The following is a 17642-nucleotide window of genomic DNA, read 5'->3' as shown; positions in this document are numbered from 1 at the left end:
TCATGGGCCGTGACTGAAAGTTTCATGGGCCGCTGCTGAAATTTTCATAGGCCGTGGCTGAGAGTTTCATACAGCATTATATGCTGTACAGAAGACTCGATTGCGCCGAAGAAACTTCGGCGCATTTTTTACTATTTTTATCTAGTTATTTATTACTAATTGATTGTTCTCTTGGTTTTGTATTCCTTCTTTCACATTAGATCATTCCTTTCCGATAATGATACTAATTATGATAATATTTAGGAAGAAGACCCTCTTGTACACGTGTCTCATTAACAATTGTAATCGGAGAGACGCTAATAATGATAATGCTGACGATAATAACTACGTTACAATAGTTTTGCATGAACTGTTAATATTCAAGTATAAACTACAACAGCGAACCTTATTTTTGGTAAAACGTCTTGCAAACACAAAAGTTAAACAGAAAATAGGTGAGAAGACGATTGAAGAGGTCTGGAGAGGAAACAAAATGAAAGGGAAATAAATAATGTTCCGTTCCAGTCGTTTCTGCGTTAAAAAAAAGTAATTTAACCTGTACTCACAAAGTTTCTTTTTTATATCTCTTCAATACAGGTGCGAGTGGGAGGAGCAACCCAAGAAAAACCAGAAAATGAAGGAAAAAGATTGCTGCTTCTTTCAGGTGATTTTAAAGGTAATTCATTTTGCACCTGTAATTATGTCACTTTCATATTTGTAACTTTTTTGTCTTATTAATATTGATTTCTTGCCCATCCGCCTACCAGTCGACCCAGCTGGGTGGAATCTATTCTCAATGACGATTTACGCGTCAGAGGATGAAACTCTACTTTTTCCTTTGAAAAAAAACACCAAACACCCCCGCCCTACCCGTCAAGCATCCTCTTCCTACATTTACTCTAAATGGCAAGACTTGGTGACCATTTATCTCTTTCTCCTGTCAAGTTTTTGAACTTGCCTCCTGCTTTTGTTATCCCTAATCCTTGTAACCTTCAATCCTCGAGCCACCAAGACGTGGGTCCTAGCAACCTGTTGGTAAGAAATCGGACTCACTGTTAACCATCGGCCTTTGTATTACAAAGAGAAATGACGTTGATAAAAGTAGCTACATTATTCAACGGCGGCTGAAGCAGTAGTAATAGTACGTAGTAGCAGTAGTAGGTAGTAGTAGTCGCAGCTGTATTAGTGAAGGCCTCTCCGAAGGCTATGTCAAAGTAGTAACAGTGGTAGTACAGCTGCAGTTGTTGTTGTAGCAGTAGTAGTATTATACGTTGTAGGAGTATTAGTAGCCGTTGTTGTTGTAGCAGTAGTAGTATTATACGTTGTAGGAGTAGTATTAGTAGTCTTTGTTGTTGTAGCAGAAGGGATGAATTCCACTGGAGAATATGGAGGTAACTGATGTAGCAGTTGTAGTACTTCTTACCATAACGATAGGAGTTTTCACTTGTGATAATCCGAGCAATTTTTAGCGAAACCTTTTGAAATAAATCTAATTCTAAAAAAAAAAAAAGCCGTGCAACATATACATCAATTTTGAAGGTATCAGACATTTCCAACACAAAATAGTACACTCCCTGACGTAGGGAACTAGTACAGTGTGGTAGAAACAGCTCAACCGTGGATAGAATTTCATTGAAATCGTTTGTAAACTTTTGAGATGCCGTGAGGAAACTTAAACACGTACACAACAAGCTAACTGACATAAGTGAATATATCAGCTACGTTCAACTTCCTGACGAAGGTAAACCGAAAGATAACTCTTGACAACGATGTAGAAATTATTCCTTTAATCGCCAGGAAGACTAAAATAGGCCTATGAGCCTCTTTAGCCTCCAGTGAGCCATTGAGTTGACCAATTGAGTTCAAACGATTTTGCCTATATAAGCAACAGTTTAGCGGTAAAATCAAGAGATAATGAAGAACCTGTACCAAAAATTCCATTGACTTCACATAAGGACAGACAGACTAGGAAAAAAAAGGCTTTTTTTATTTATCGGTGATTCTCTGGAGGTATAGCAAATTCCAGCGGATCTCATCAGGTTCCTTATCCCTTCAAACACCTTACCTTTTTTTTTTGGCCCCAAGATGGCTTAATCTAAACCAACCATTGTCGGTGAAGCTTAGTATTTTTTCAGTAACATCCGCACTTTGGAAAGAGAGGAAAATATTGGGCCCAAGCGCAGTTTTCCTTTGCGATTTGTTTTTTATTTTATCAGCAACCGTGATGTTGTACATGTTCGTGTCCGTGTATACAAGTAATTCTACATACCAGTAGCAATCTCAGCAGCAATATGCTAAATTTTACGAAGAAAACATACTTGTGTATATTATTATTATTATTATTGTGTGTGTGTGTGTGTATTATTATTATTATTATTATTGTTGTTGTTGTTGTTGTTCCAAATAAACCAGCATTAATATGGGAGAAGACAGTACCGCCACAACTCACAAAGATCGTTTTTGGGATTTTTTAAATGACCTGGATCTTACACATGAGTTAAACACAAGTAAAACGTCAAAAGAAAGAAAATAAATTGATGAAGACATGTGGATAAGTAGAGGAATCCTATTGTTTACAACGGAGTCCTAGAATAGCGGCTGCAAGGAAGAGATTCACACATTTTCTGGACATCCGTTTATACTTACGTCCTGAAAGTCAAACAGGTTGACGGAAGAACATGGAGTTTAAGAATAAAACGTCCGGATAATGAAACTTTTACCACTGAGAAAATAAAGAGTTGATAATACTAGTGATAACAGTAAGGCGAAGAACAACAAAAATCTAATAAAGAGTCCTGAGAAGCGGTTCCTTACCGATGGTGCAATACGTAACGAATGCACAAAGATTAAGAAGATTAAGGAAGAGAAGATGCAAGCAAAAGAAGAAGTTGAAAAAATCGAATAAAGATTTAAAAGCAAGACTCGAAAAAATAATCTCAGCGACCGACGGCGCCTTTGCAATACCCTCTGGAATGCGTCTTCAGGCGAGTCCGTTTTTCTACGAGGACAGGTCAGGGTTGAGCTCAAGTCTGCAGAAGAGGGATTGAACTCGAAAGGGGATTATTTTACTGCTTGGCTGAGAAAGGAGCCGGTTGTCCTTTTCATTGCCCGAATCTGCTTTTGCCTTGAAGAAAGGGGCAAGATAATCCGAGAGGTTCCTTGGGGATTGGAAGTCTCCTTGGAGGGTTGAAGTAGCAGCCAGCTGGAAAAGCAAAAAACAAAGATTTTTTTTTTTTTTGTTATGTCTGGGGCATGGTCTCTCGCAGTAGCTCCATGATATGAAGCTTTTCTGAAAGGAAATTTTATTTTTTTTACTGTTGCTATTTTCATTACCGTGGGTAAATACGCTAAACAGTTTAGTGTACACCCTAGTTTATTTTCCATGACTGTGTAAATCCAAATAATACCATAAGTGGTTAATTATGAGTTTCAATTAGATATTTTATAGAGTCATGCATTAGATCAAGACAGCGTCTGTGAGAAGTAAAAATGATAGCGCAGGTGAAAGAGTAGCAAGAACAGGTATGGTCATGTGGAAAGAATGGAAGAAACAAAGCTGGTGAAAAAGTTCATTGGTTAATTCAGAAATACTAGAAGTAGGAATGAAAGTGAGACGTAGGAAGATCTAGACAGACAGAGTGAAAAAGTGATCAAGAGAGAGAAAGTGTTTTCTGGAGGAAGAAATTAAATAGCACATTGTGTGTTGGGGAGAACGACGCACTGCTAATGAGTCCTTTGTACCTAAAATGTCTGATGTAGTGGATGCTTCCTGTAGAAAGAGGTCATCTACGACTCAGTTGTTAAAATATAAATGCGGCAGTGACCACTGTCTTGTTTCTCTCTCTCTCTCTCTCTCTCTCTCTCTCTCTCTATATATATATATATATATATATATATATATATATATATATATATATTTACAAGCAGGACCTCATTGAAACTGATGGTATCTAGCTGAATATTTAGTCAGGAAAAGTTACGAGCTTTCTAGGACTAACAGTCCTCATTGTTAGTCTTAGAAAGCTTGTAACTTTTCCTGATTAAATTATCTCCGTTAGATACCACCCAGTTTTAATGAGGTCCTGTTAGTAACTGTATTAATGCACAGAACAATTATGTAAATGATAAAGTTAATATATATATACGTGTATATATACATATATATACATTATATATATAATGTATATATAAATATATATATATATATATATATATATATATATATATATATATATATATATAAAACCGGTGTTCGATTCCCCAACGAGCTTCAAATCCTTGGACACCCTCGTGTGCCAGCAAGAAATTATGTATCCGACTGTATTGGGCAGCAGCTAGGCCGCGTAAAAGCATGAGGCTAGCAACCCCATCCCAGAAGACGAAGTGAGAACTAGAAAACTAATGCCTTTTGGAGCCACTTTCTGAAAAGGACTCGTGTGAGTGGTTAAGGGGTTCACGACGGAGAATGAATAAAAAAGGAAAATTAGAATTAAAGGAATGGAAAAGGAAAATAAGAATTAGCTCCTTATCAGTTAACAGTTATAAGTTTTGACAGAACTTCAAAACATAAATTTGAAAATTATTCAGAAAGTAAAAAATTATAAGGGACTTAATAAGAAAAAAAAGGCGAATGGAGAGAGAGAGAGAGAGAGAGAGAGAGAGAGAGAGAGAGAGAGAGAGAGAGAGAAGGAAGAAAGAAAAAAGAAGGTAAAAGCATGACGGGAAGAGAAAGAGATAGAATGAGAGAGATAGAGAGAAAAGGGGAGAGAGAGAGAGAGAGAGAGAGATAAGGAAGAAAGAAAAAAGGAAGGTAAAAGCACGACGGGAAGAGAAAGAGATAGAATGAAAGAGATAGAGAGAAAAGGAAAGAGAGAGAGAGAGGGGGGGCGGGGGGCATGTTAGAAAGAGAAAACGAGGCGTTACGATCAGATGAGGGTGAGGATGAATAGAAAAAAAAATGGACGAAATCCGTGTTTCTACGCCCCTACGCGTATGCGTGCGAGAGAAACAAACGAATGCATTGAGAGGAAAGAAACTAGGTAAAAAAAAAAAAAAAAAAAAAAGATGAGCAGATGTGAGGCGAAAAACGGCGGGAAAAAAATATGAAAATGATTCGGTACGCGAATATGCATCGCATGTTCCGTCCTCCATGACAGATCCCGCCCTTGTAATGTCAACCAAGCGTAATTACACTCTCTCTACTTTTCACACCTACGCGGTCCTGAGAGCCACCCGTGTCTTGGGGACGTCTACACTGTCATTTGGACGAAGGCAAACACGGCATTACGCCCTTTTCCGTGTCGACAAATGGCCGCCGGATTATGACACTTCGGTCCCTATCCACCCACACTGCAAAATAGCTGGCCACATTCACAAGAAAGAGCATTCTTGTACCCCTGTCAAAAATGCCGCTTTTTCACATTAAAGTTCCCCCCCAAAAAATTAACCTCACGTTTACAAGAAAGAAAATGTTTTTACCCCCGTCAAAAATGACGCTTTTCACATTAAAGTTCCAAATAAAAAATTAACCTCACGTTCACAAGAAAGATCATGTTTTTACCCCTGTCAAAAATGCCGTTTTTCACATTAAAGTTCCAAATAAAAAATTAACCTCACATTCACTAGAAAGATTATGTTTTTACCCCAGTGAAAAATGCCGCTTTTCACATTAAAGTTCCAAATAAAAAATTAACCTAACATTCACAAGAAAGATAATGTTTTTACCCCTGTTAAAAATGCCACTTTTTCACACTAAAGTTCCAAAAAAAAAAATAACCTCACATTTACTAGAAAGATAATGTTTTTACGCCTGACAAAAATGCCCCTTTTCACATTAAAGTTCCAAATAAAAAATTAACCTCACATTCACTACAAAGATAAAGTATTTACCCCTGTCAAAAATGCCGCTTTTCACATTAAAGTTCCAAATCAAAAATTAACCTCACATTCACAAGAAAGATAATGTTTTTACCCATGTCAAAAATGCCACTTTTTCACATTAAAGTTCCAAAAAAAAAATAACCTCATATTCACTAGAACGATAATGTTTTTACCTCTTTCAAAAATGCCGCTTTTCACATTAAAGTTCCACAAAAAATTAACCTCACATTCACAAGAAAGATAATGTTTTTACCCCTGTCAAAAATGCTACTTTTTCACATTAAAGTTCCAAAAAAAATTAACCTCACATTCACAAGAAAGATAACGTTTTTACCCCTCACAAAAATGCCATTTTTTTCACATTAAAGTTAAAAAAAAATAACCTCACATTCACTAGAAAGATAATGTTTTTACTACTCACAAAAATGCCACTTTTTCACGTTAAAGTTCCAAAAAATTAATCTCACATTCACAAGAAAGATAATGTTTTTACCCCTGTCAAAAATGCCGCTCTTCACATTAAAGCTCCACATAAAATTATTCTCACATTCACAAGAAAGATAAAGTATTTACCCCTGTCAAAAATGCCGCTTTTTCACATGAAAGTTCCAAAAAAATTAACCTCACATTCATAAGAAAGATAATGTTTTTACCCCTGTCAAAAATGCCACTTTTTCATTAAAGTTCCAAAAAAATTAACCTCCATTTCACAAGAAAATAACGTTTTTACCCTTCACAAATGCCATTTTTCACATTAAAAGTTAAAAAAATAACCTCACATTCACTAGAAAGATAATGTTTTTACTACTCACAAAAATGCCACTTTTTCACGTTAAAGTTCCAAAAAAATTAACCTCACATTCACAAGAAAGATAATGTTTTTACCCCTGTCAAAAATGCCGCTTTTCACATTAAAGCTCCACATAAAATTAACCTCACATTCACAAGACAGGTAATGTTGTTGCCCCTATCAAAAATGCCACTTTTTCACATTAAAGTTCCAAAAAAAATTAACCTCACATTCACAAGAAAGATAATGTTTTTACCCCTGTCAAAAATGCCACTTTTTCACATTAAAGTTCCAAAAAAAATTAACCTCACATTCACAAGAAAGATAATGTTTTTACTCCTGTCAAAAATGCCACTTTTTCACATTAAAGTTCCAAAAAAATTAACCTCACATTCACAAGAAAGATCATGTTTTTACCCCTGTCCAAAACTCCTATTTTCCACATTAAAGTTCCAAAAAAATTAACCTCACATTCACAAGAAAGAAAATGTTTTTACCCTTGTCAAAAATACCGCTTTTTCACACTAAAGTTCCAAGAAAAAATTAACCTCACATTCACAAGAAAGATCATGTTTTTACCCCTGTCAAAAATGCCACTTTTTCACATTTAAGTTCCCCAAAAAATTAATCTCACATTCATAAGAAAGAAAATGTTTTTACCCCCGTCAAAAATACCGCTTTTCACATTAAAGTTCCGAATAAAAAAATTAACCGCACCTTTACGTGGAAGATGAAGATTTTACCCCCGTCAAAAATGTTACTTTTCCAAGTTACAGTTCAAAATAAAAAAATTAACCTCAGACAGAAATAACTACTTTTAACAAAAAACAGGAAGATTCAAATTTCATCTCACAAATTACGAAAATATATGGATAGACAGATATTTAGATAGATTCCTGACCAGCCATATTGACGTGCGATATGAACATATTACCTCAGAAACGAAAAAAAAAAATTAGCATTTTATCTTAGAAACTTATGCAGAGATAAACAGGCAGACGGGGAGGATAAAAAAAAAGAAGGTAAACGGTCAAACGGATCTTTAAATAAGGTAACAGAGAGGAAAAGAGAGGCTCATAAAGACAGAGATAATCGGTTAAACAGACAGATTGCATCCATGTACTCATTACGTTCTCAAATGTAACAACATGGATAGTCAGGGCATTACTAAAGTAATATTTCGTAAACAGGATTGCCGTACCGACCATTACAAAAATCATTCTTTTAAGAAGAGAGGAGGCCTTAGGGATGGGCAACTCTTTACCCTTGTCTAGTCAAACCCCCAAGAACAGCTCAGCTCAACTCAGATTATAAGCAATTGACTTCTCAACTGCCTTTTTTTTAACAGTTAGGAAAAAATGCTAATTAGGAAAACGGGATGATTTTGTACACTGGAAAAAAAATGGTGGGTTTCAAAACGATAAGTTAATTACAGTCCTAAATGAGTTCTTATGTGAAAACCTAGACAAGACTGTAATATTTACCAAATGATTATTGGGTTTAATTGTTGATAAGTCTGTCACGATATTTTCTTTAGCTGTAATTTTCTTGCATAGACATGCGCTGTTGTTAGAGACATTTGCACGAAAATCTCATTTCTTTCATTCTTGAATTTGCGCTGCAATAATTATTATTTCCTCAAAAATCATAGATGATTATACAAAAATTACCAGTTAAGAGACTAGATTATAGATCCGCTCTGTTCTTTCATTATTTATCAGTTTAATGTTAAATTATTAATAGATGATTAAACAAAGATGGCCAACTAGGAAACTAGGTTATGGATGCCCTCCGTTCCTTCATCATTTATCGGCTTAATGTTATATTATATTGTTAATAGTCTTCATGGGTCCATCTCTGTTCGTCTGTCGTTTGTATATTCGGAGACCGTTTCATCAGCTCTCATTCACTGACCGGGACCCCAACCGCCCCCCCCCGCCTTTTTTTTTTTTTTTGTAGGTAACCCAAAACCTTTCTCTCAAATGACTGCCATTTCTGTTACAGCTTTTTTTTTTTTTTTTTTTTTTGTAAATTAAGTAAGCCCCACAATTCCATGTTCGTAAATTAAGATATCCAGTAGAATATTAAGGCTATGATGTTAAAAACATCCCTAATTGCAGTTAAAATCTTCAATTACAATACATTGAAGACTAAAGAACGCGCCAAACGAATATGTTCAGTTTTTTAGTCTCTATCTTATTAGCCATCAGTGATAACATACCAGTAAAGAAAAGTTCTGTCATTCAGAGCTGATTTTTATTATTTTTTGGTAGAGAACAATTTGAATAATGGATTTTTAGCCACCAGACAATAATATCCTTCCTGGACAGTGATCCCCACGGGTTTTAACCCGGAATGTATCCACCTTTGCGGCGTGTTTAGTACAAGCCCGTTGGGGATTACCGTAAAAACATAAACAAAAGACTGTAAATATCATAAAGATAATGACCCCCAAGAAATATTAGTCCTATATAACGACCCCCGAAAACCCTTGGGGTCACTATCCAGGAAAGATCCCCATAATATGTAGATGAAACTTGACAATAATGGCGCCGAGAGCACCACCATGCCCGCATTCGTGGAAACATTTTGAAAAATTCCGCTTGAAAGAAGTAGCATTTTAGATTATTAAAGCACTTCCTAGCATATAACTTTATGTTAATGATTCAAATAGCGACCCACATTAACTCAGAGGACAGATTAGTATTTTGGAGAATATTCAAAACAGTTAAACCTAATATCCAGTTTATCGCCTTAGCCAGTGGTTCTCAACCTGGGGGTCGTCAGCAATTTCGGGGGAGCCCTAGGGAAAAATAAAAATTCCTAATTATATTCGTTATTCTCTTAACAAGAGTCGCTAAGAAGCGGTTTCAAACATCTCACTGAATTATTCCCAAAATAATAAAAACCCCCTTCTCTTTCTCTCTTCTTTTTTTTTATTTTCCTTTAAATCTTGGAGTTGGGCGTGGAGGGAAGGATCAACTCTAGAGGGGGCGTGGTAATAAAAGGGTGAAGAACCAAACACACAAATAGGAAAGTCTCATTCTTGAAACTTTGGATGAAATTTTTTTTTTTTTTTTTTTTTTGTATTTACAGTTATTTCCACTGGAAAACAATGTTCAGAGGGAAGAAAATGGTTCATTAGGAACTCATATAAGGTGTCATGAGACGTAGTTACCTTTTTGGGGATGATTAATGGTAAATAAGATTTACCGCGTGCTGTTAAGCTTCATAACGTCAGTTTTAGTTACGGAATGGTCAAGTAGGATAGGTTAGGTTAAGTTTAGTTTCAGTATGGCCAGTAAAGTAATACCAGTTTAATAATTGATGATAGGTTACTTTAGGTAATGCAGAATTACTTCAGCTAAGATATGGTCAATTTCACAAAGTTTCTTTAGATTAGTCAAGTCCAGGTAAGGATCTGTAGTTAGGTATGTTATATTTGATAATGCAATGTTAGCTTAAGTAATTTATGTAGGACAAATTTATACTGAATTACTGCTTAGTATGGTTTGCTCAAGTAAAGCAATGTCAATTTAGCAAGGACAGAGTTCCTAAACTTAGCAGTTGGGGGAAGGAAACACTGATCAAACTGTTTGGTCTAAGGATAGCGGATTTCTGCAGCGAAAATATGAGAACAAATGGCCTGACAGGTGTTGAGACCGCATGAGAGGATTATGTAACACTGTAGTGTATGTCGCCCTTCTTATGCCCAGAAGTGGATTTAAGTTAAAACAAGTAAAAATGCGTCAAATTTTCTTCGGCGCAATCGAGTTTTCTGCGCAGCATATAATGCTGTATGAAACTCTTAGCCGCGACTCATGAAACTTTCAGTCACGGCCCGGTGGTGGCCTGTGTTGTTAGCACCTATAGCGGTGCCAGACACACGATCATGACTAACTTTAAACTTATATAAAATAAAAACTACTGAGGCTAGAGGGCTGCAAATTGTTATGTTTGATGACTGGAGGGTGGATGATCAACATACCAATTTGCAGCCCTCTAGCCTCATTAGTTTTTAAGACCTGAGGGCGGACAGAAAAAGTGCGGACGGACAGACAAATAGCCATCTCAACAGTTTTCTTTCACAGAGCACTGAAAATAAGCTTTTACTTTTAAATATGACACGAAGGAAACTGAAGCCCCCCTAAAAAGAACAAAAAAAAAGTTTAAGAGATTACGAGACTCGTCTGCTCAACAAAATGAAGATTAGTATCCGGCAAATTGTGTCAGAGACACTGTGTGGCAGTCGTGAACTTGAGAGTTAACTCACTTCATCAGTCTCACCCAAGCAACGTACCCTTCTCTTCTGAACTCCATGAATCACCTGAGCAGCCTCTTTTAAGGAGGCTTGCATAATGCCTAAATATAAAGTCGCCCTTATGCCAGCACCAGCTCTTATATGTGTGAGCAACCAGTGCCAATATGAAGAAGAAGCAACGTACCCTTCTCTCCTGAACTTCAGGAATCCTCTGAGCAGCCTCTTTTAAGAGGGCTTGTATAACTCCTAAACATTAAATCGGCCTTACCCCAGCACCAGCTCTTACATGTGTGAGCAACCAGTGCCAAAATGAAGAAGAAGAAGAAGAAGAAGAAGGAGGAGGAGGAGGAGGAGGAGAAGGAGAAGGAGGAGAAGAAGAAGTATCTCGTTAACTTTTACTTTTCTTCTTGTAACTGAGCGTGATTTGAGCAGTAATGCCCTCATCAGTCACTTCACAGTACAGTGGACTTTTTTCTGAGTATTTCGTGCTTCATCTGTACCTGCCACACGTTAGCCCATCGCGTCTTGCTTTTTTTCTAGAATTCAGTTTTTTCGTAGAATATTATTGCAGCAATAACCCTTTATATTTGTTTAATAATGTCTCCGTTTAGTGTGAGTTTGTTCGAACGCTAGCTTCATTCTCCTGAAATTCTTTCATTTATATGTTACTTTGAAGACATTAGTTTATTTATTTATGGTTAATTACTTTTATTATATTTCATCGCACTTCTGCTTGAGCTTCTCTCTCTCTCTCTCTCTCTCTCTCTCTCTCTCTCTCTCTCTCTCTCTCTCTCTCTCTCTCTCTCTCTCCTATTAATCTGTTAATTATCTCTTCAGCAGTCTATCCATCTGCCTCTATAGATATCTCAGCAAGACCTCCTAAGATCACCTTCTGCTGACTGTTCAAATTCCTTCGTTGGCGCCGGAGAAACCGATGGATTTCCAGCTTCGTTTGTTGATGCTATACAAGAAATATTATCGTTTTAAAGTTATATTAATTTTATTGTCAAAATTATTTACTGCATTAGTGTCATGCCATGACTTGATAGCCTCTCCGACAATCAAAATATTTAATTTAACTCAAGAAATCAGGAACAAACTCACAGGAGATTTTCCTTTAAAATACCCATGGCACTCAGCGACGTTAGAACATCAGAAGAACTTTCGAATAATTCTAGAGAATTTGTTAGCGTAATTTTCAAAATTCCTTGAATTGATTCCATAGAACTCTAGCTTTATATTTGCTGATTATATAAGCTTCTATAATTTTTCGTATAGAATTTATGGATATGTAATATAGACGCATTAGGCTTTCGAATTGCTTTTAATGAAGCCATTAAGGAATATGACTTTATTTGATAACTGGATACTCAGACAGTACTTATTCAGCTATACTCTATCCTTAATGGGTGGGTAAAGTGACTGAAGCTTACAAAAGGTGAGTGTTGTTGCAATTACAATTATTGCAATTTGCAGATGAAAAACAGTTAATGTAAAACTATAACTGGTAGATGGCTGGTATATGACCCAACCTACTCACGATTCGTATCTCTCTCTCTCTCTCTCTCTCTCTCTCTCTCTCTCTCTCTCTCTCTCTCTCTCTCTCATTATCCATAGGTTTATGTTCGGAGGCTATGATTTTGCATTCAGTATTATCTTTTATTATTTCTCCCTTAATATTAAAGTTTTATTTCTATTATTAATACATCCCTTTTGGCAGCTGCTCTCTCTCTCTCTCTCTCTCTCTCTCTCTCTCTCTCTCTCTCTCTCTCTCAAACTAATTTGCAGGCTGCTTTAAAGAACCAAACAACCTGGCGCATTGTTAACGTCTTGTAGGGTCACGAGTAGTAGTAGCCGCTTTGGCCTTTGGACTTTTAAGGAACTCAGACTTCTTGGACGAATGTTTCCATATACTAAGATAGCTGACTATGAAAGGTCCTCGTCGCCCCTTATGAACGAATATTGGTGGTTTTCCATTTTCCTTCAGTTTCACTCTTCTATCATGGTGGCTCAATATCCAGCATTTGTTGTTTATTGATGCTGGGTCCGATCAAGTTCTGTGTTGATGGATACCCATCGAGAAGTGCATTCAGCAAAAAGTGGCTGAATGCCCTGCTCACATAGGCGAAAGTGATCGATAGTTTGTAGTTTTCTGTTTTTTTTTTTTTTTTTTCTTGAGCGGTCAGGCATCTCATATTAAATTTTTGTGTGTTTGATGCATAGCGATGTCAGAAACTTATTGTTTTCTTGTTCAAGGTTATCGAAATATGGAAGACGTTTTTCATGCCCATCTCTGCCGGGAGCTGACACAGAATTGTGTATATATATATATATATATATATATATATATATATATATATATATATATATATATATATATATATATATATATATATATATATATATATATATATATATATATGATATATATATACATATATGTATACATCTTTTTATATAAATGTGGTGTAAGTTCGGTATATGTGTGCGTATATGTAAATATATATATACACATATACTTAAACACGCGCGAGCAGTATATACGGCTTATAGTGTGCTACCTCCTCTCACATTTACTCTACGAAATAAAGTAATCTTTAGGTTGCAAAGCGATTTATTTCTCCTACCGAAAATAATTGGAATTCACTTCCTACCCCTCTTTTCCTAACCCTTAAAACCTTCCTCCCCTTTCAAAAGGCCGAAGGACTATCTCTCCCACCTTTCCTCTTTTATTTTACCTTTTAGTTTTCCGTCCGCACTCTTTTCTGTCCGCACTTTTTTCTGTCCGCACTTTTTCTGTCCGCACTTTTTCTGTCCGCCCTCAGATCTTAAAAACTACTGAGGCTAGAGGGCTGCAAATTGGTATGTTGATCATCCACCCTCCAATCATCAAACATACGTAATTGCATCCATCTAGCCTGAGTAGTTTTTATTTTGCTTAGGGTTAAATTTAGCCATAATCGTGCTTCTGGCAGCGATATAAGACAGGCCACCACCGGGCAGGGGTTAAAGTTTCGTGGGCCGCGGCTCATGCAGCATTATACCGAGACCAACGAAAGATAGACTTATTTTCGGTGGCCTTGATTATACGCTGCGCCGAAGAAACTCCAGCGCATTTTTTACTTGTTTATTGTAGTTTCGCGCTAGGGCTAGAAAACACATACAGTAGATGCTTTTTAGATGATGTTCATTGATTGGCTGCACATTCGCATTCAGGACAAACAAAATTCCTTGTTACCTGTGTTCTCGAAAATTGGGCTGCGACGTGGATTTTGAGTTCTCTTACCTGAGCAGACCTTTCTTGTCATCTGATACGTTTATTCATTCGTAATAAACTACAAATGTTTAATTTTACTTTTAGCTATATATTTAGCTATACACACACACACACACACACACATATATATATATATATATATATATATATATATATATATATATATATATATACATATACATATATATATATATATATATATATATATATATATATATATATATATATATATAAAGGCGAATCCACAGGAAAATGATAGGCAGAAGTTCAGTACCAAGCGCTTCACGTTTATTAAGGCATCGTTTGTGCCTCAGACGATGCTAGTAAACGTGAAAGCTCTTGGTACTGAACTTCGCCTGTCATTTCCTGTGGGATTCTCATACACTGAAGTCACGTACATCTACTGTGATTTTTTAGCATACATATTATATATATATATATATATATATATATATATATATATATATATATATATATATATATATATATATATATATATATATATATATATATATATATATATATATATATATATATATATATGTATATATAGGCGTTGGGTCAGGTATGATACATGAACATACGCCACCGAGGGTCTAAGCGATGTCCGGCAGGCAGCCGATCGAGACTACAGGTCTACCCCAAAGCCAAATCCAAAGTCCTTCAAAGAAGGCATCGTGCTTACCCCATACAAAAATGGGGAAAATGCACGTTAAAAGAAGAAGAAGATATATATATATATATATATATATATATATTCAAAGGTCATGCGAAAAGAGCAGTCATCTTATCCATCAAAAGTTAATTAGCCAACGTTTCGCGATATTTTATCTGGTAGGATTTTCAAGGCTAATAGAATCTAAGACACTTTAACAGTACAACTTTACACTGAAAATTTAACGTATAATTACATTAAAGACACTAAATATAGAAATCTTATTCTTTTTACTATATTTATGATTATGATGTATTCAGTTTAATATATAGGCCTATGATTAAGTTTTCAGTGTTAAGTTGTATGGTTAAAGTGTTTCAAATTGTTTCAGCTTTGAAAATGCGACCTTTTTGTGATGATTATATATATATATATATATATATATATATATATATATATATATATATATATATATATATATATATATATATATATATATATATATATATATATACATTTATATATATATATATATATATATATATATATATGTATACATATGTATATATAATCTGTACATATATTAAACCACATACATACATACATACACACATATATATATATATGTGTACATACAGTATATATATATATATATATATATATATATATATATATATATATATATATATATATATATACGTATATGTATATGTATATTAACATTTATATGTTAGAAAAGCCTCAGCATCTAGGAATCGAGACAGTATGTGAAAGATAGAGGAGAATGGCGCAGTGTGTATGGGGTGTTCAACACGCTGCTGATAAGCTTTCTGTGTAGATGCATAAATCGGCTAATGCTGTGTGAGTTTTCTTCGCAAGGTGCTCATCCGATATCCATTCACCCCCTGTCAGGGAGAACGACTCCGAGTTTAAAAAATGTCTACGTTGAGGCATTGTTGTTTATATTGGTTATATGTAGCAATATCTATCAATTGCTACGTAATGTATTCAAATCTATTTCTAACCTTTTTTTTTCTGTGTTTTTTCTCTCTGTGGAAGCCAGCTGTGTGAGCTCATATCGTTTGGGCTTGCTCCGTAATGATAATATAATCATAATAATGGGAAATTAGTGGCAAGTAAGGCAAGCCCGTAATGATAATATAATGATAATAATGGGAAATTAGTGGCAAGTAAGATAAAAACTAGGTTATTTCCAAATTGGAAGGGAACATAAGAAGGCATATATAACCGTTTAATTTCAGCAGTAATCTGTACAATTCTGCTACATAGATATATTTAACTCTTCCGTGGCTTCTAAACAACCATCATTGAAAGATGACAGATCTAAGCACCTACCATTACTAGAGTTCGATTATGCCCCACAAGATTGACAGATTTTTCCAGGTCGAAACCTTTAAAACAACAATCATGATGTACAGCGCATAGCTGCATGCCCATGTTTATATGTACTCGTATATCTTTACGCATGCAGTATACACGTGCATGTGCGTGTCAACACGGACGGGAATCTGCGTGCGTGCAGGACGCAGGAACAGGAAGAGGTCACAAACGCCAGAGAGACACGACACCGTCCTCTAATTTGAAAAACATGTTCCTTACTCCTGACATTCGAGGGAACAAAAGAATCATACATTAAGGACAGTTCTGTCACACGCATAACAGGAAAGCTGTCAAAAAAGAAAAAAGAAAAAAAAAACGGGTCTCAATCGAGCAGGAAGAGGAAAAATAGATCGCTGAATGATTAGTTTTCACACAATCTTTTTCTCCGCAGTTTCTTTGCTATTATTGCACGCAGCGTATAATTATCTTCATTCAAAGCATGACGAATGTCGTCAAAGATGACAGGTGTGGAGTGTCCGAACTCCCGATGTGTCACCACCTTTCGAGCGAATGGCTCCCCGATGTCTTCGGATTCTTTTCCCTTGGGCGTTCGGCTCGGGAGGAAGAGAGGGACGCCCGCATCGTACCCATCCATCGCTGCGGCGAGTAATAGCAACTGGGGCGTCCGTAAGTGCTGTGCTTCTCGTTCGTGCTTCTTCAATTATCGCTTTGTCATGGAACGATAATGCTTTAATGACCGTAGGAAACCTCCCTTTGAAATTCGACGAATTTCCAGGGCCGCTGGAAAGAGCAAGGACCTTCCTTCGCTTACTTGGGGGGCATTTCGGGCCCCATTGTGACCCAAGGCCACTTCCGTTAGAGTCCCTGGATCTGTAACAAGTTGCATTTATGGTCACCGCACTTCTTGGACTAACTACGTCTTGCATGAGCTGGTGGTCACCCGTCCAAGTTCTTATCCGGGCTTGAATGGACAAACTTCTGTGGTAGAGTCGACAGCCTTCACTCGCGGCTTCATTATTCGGGCCTCTAACAGAGCCACTCTGTTTTAAATTATTCCAGCTATGTGTATCGTTTGCCAGAGCGGCTTTGTAGCTCGGGCTCTCGTCAAATTCCAATTGTAGAGCCGCTTTGTAAGTGAAGCTACATAAAAATTTATTTCGCAAAAGCGAATTACAAAGGATTTGTTCTATATTACGCGAATGGGAAATATATTGTAGAGGCCATAGCGGCAAAATAATGACGGGTCTGGTAATTAATTGCCTGTGATTACCTTCCTTGTATAGGTTTAGGTGCATATGCACGTATATATATATATATATATATATATATATATATATATATATATATATATATATATATATATATACTATATATATATATATATACATATATATATATATATATATATATATATATATATATATATATATATATATAT

At 35.9% G+C, this 17642-nt stretch overlaps 1 long non-coding RNA gene across 1 annotated transcript in view; it reads left to right on the top strand.

Annotated features, from left to right (window-relative positions):
• The first annotated feature begins 313 nt into the window (after window positions 1-313).
• Window positions 314-17642, top strand: part of LOC136847191 (uncharacterized) — a 51188-nt gene continuing 33859 nt past the window's right edge. The window contains exon 1 of the long non-coding RNA XR_010855646.1: window positions 314-655. This is a non-coding gene — a long non-coding RNA (uncharacterized lncRNA). The remainder of the gene's footprint in view (window positions 656-17642) is intronic.

The sequence above is a fragment of the Macrobrachium rosenbergii genome, chromosome 16 (assembly GCF_040412425.1).
Source record: "Macrobrachium rosenbergii isolate ZJJX-2024 chromosome 16, ASM4041242v1, whole genome shotgun sequence".
Lineage (NCBI taxonomy): Eukaryota > Metazoa > Arthropoda > Malacostraca > Decapoda > Palaemonidae > Macrobrachium > Macrobrachium rosenbergii.
The sequence above is the reverse complement of the archived record's forward strand: the minus strand, read 5'-3'. Positions and strand labels throughout refer to the sequence as shown.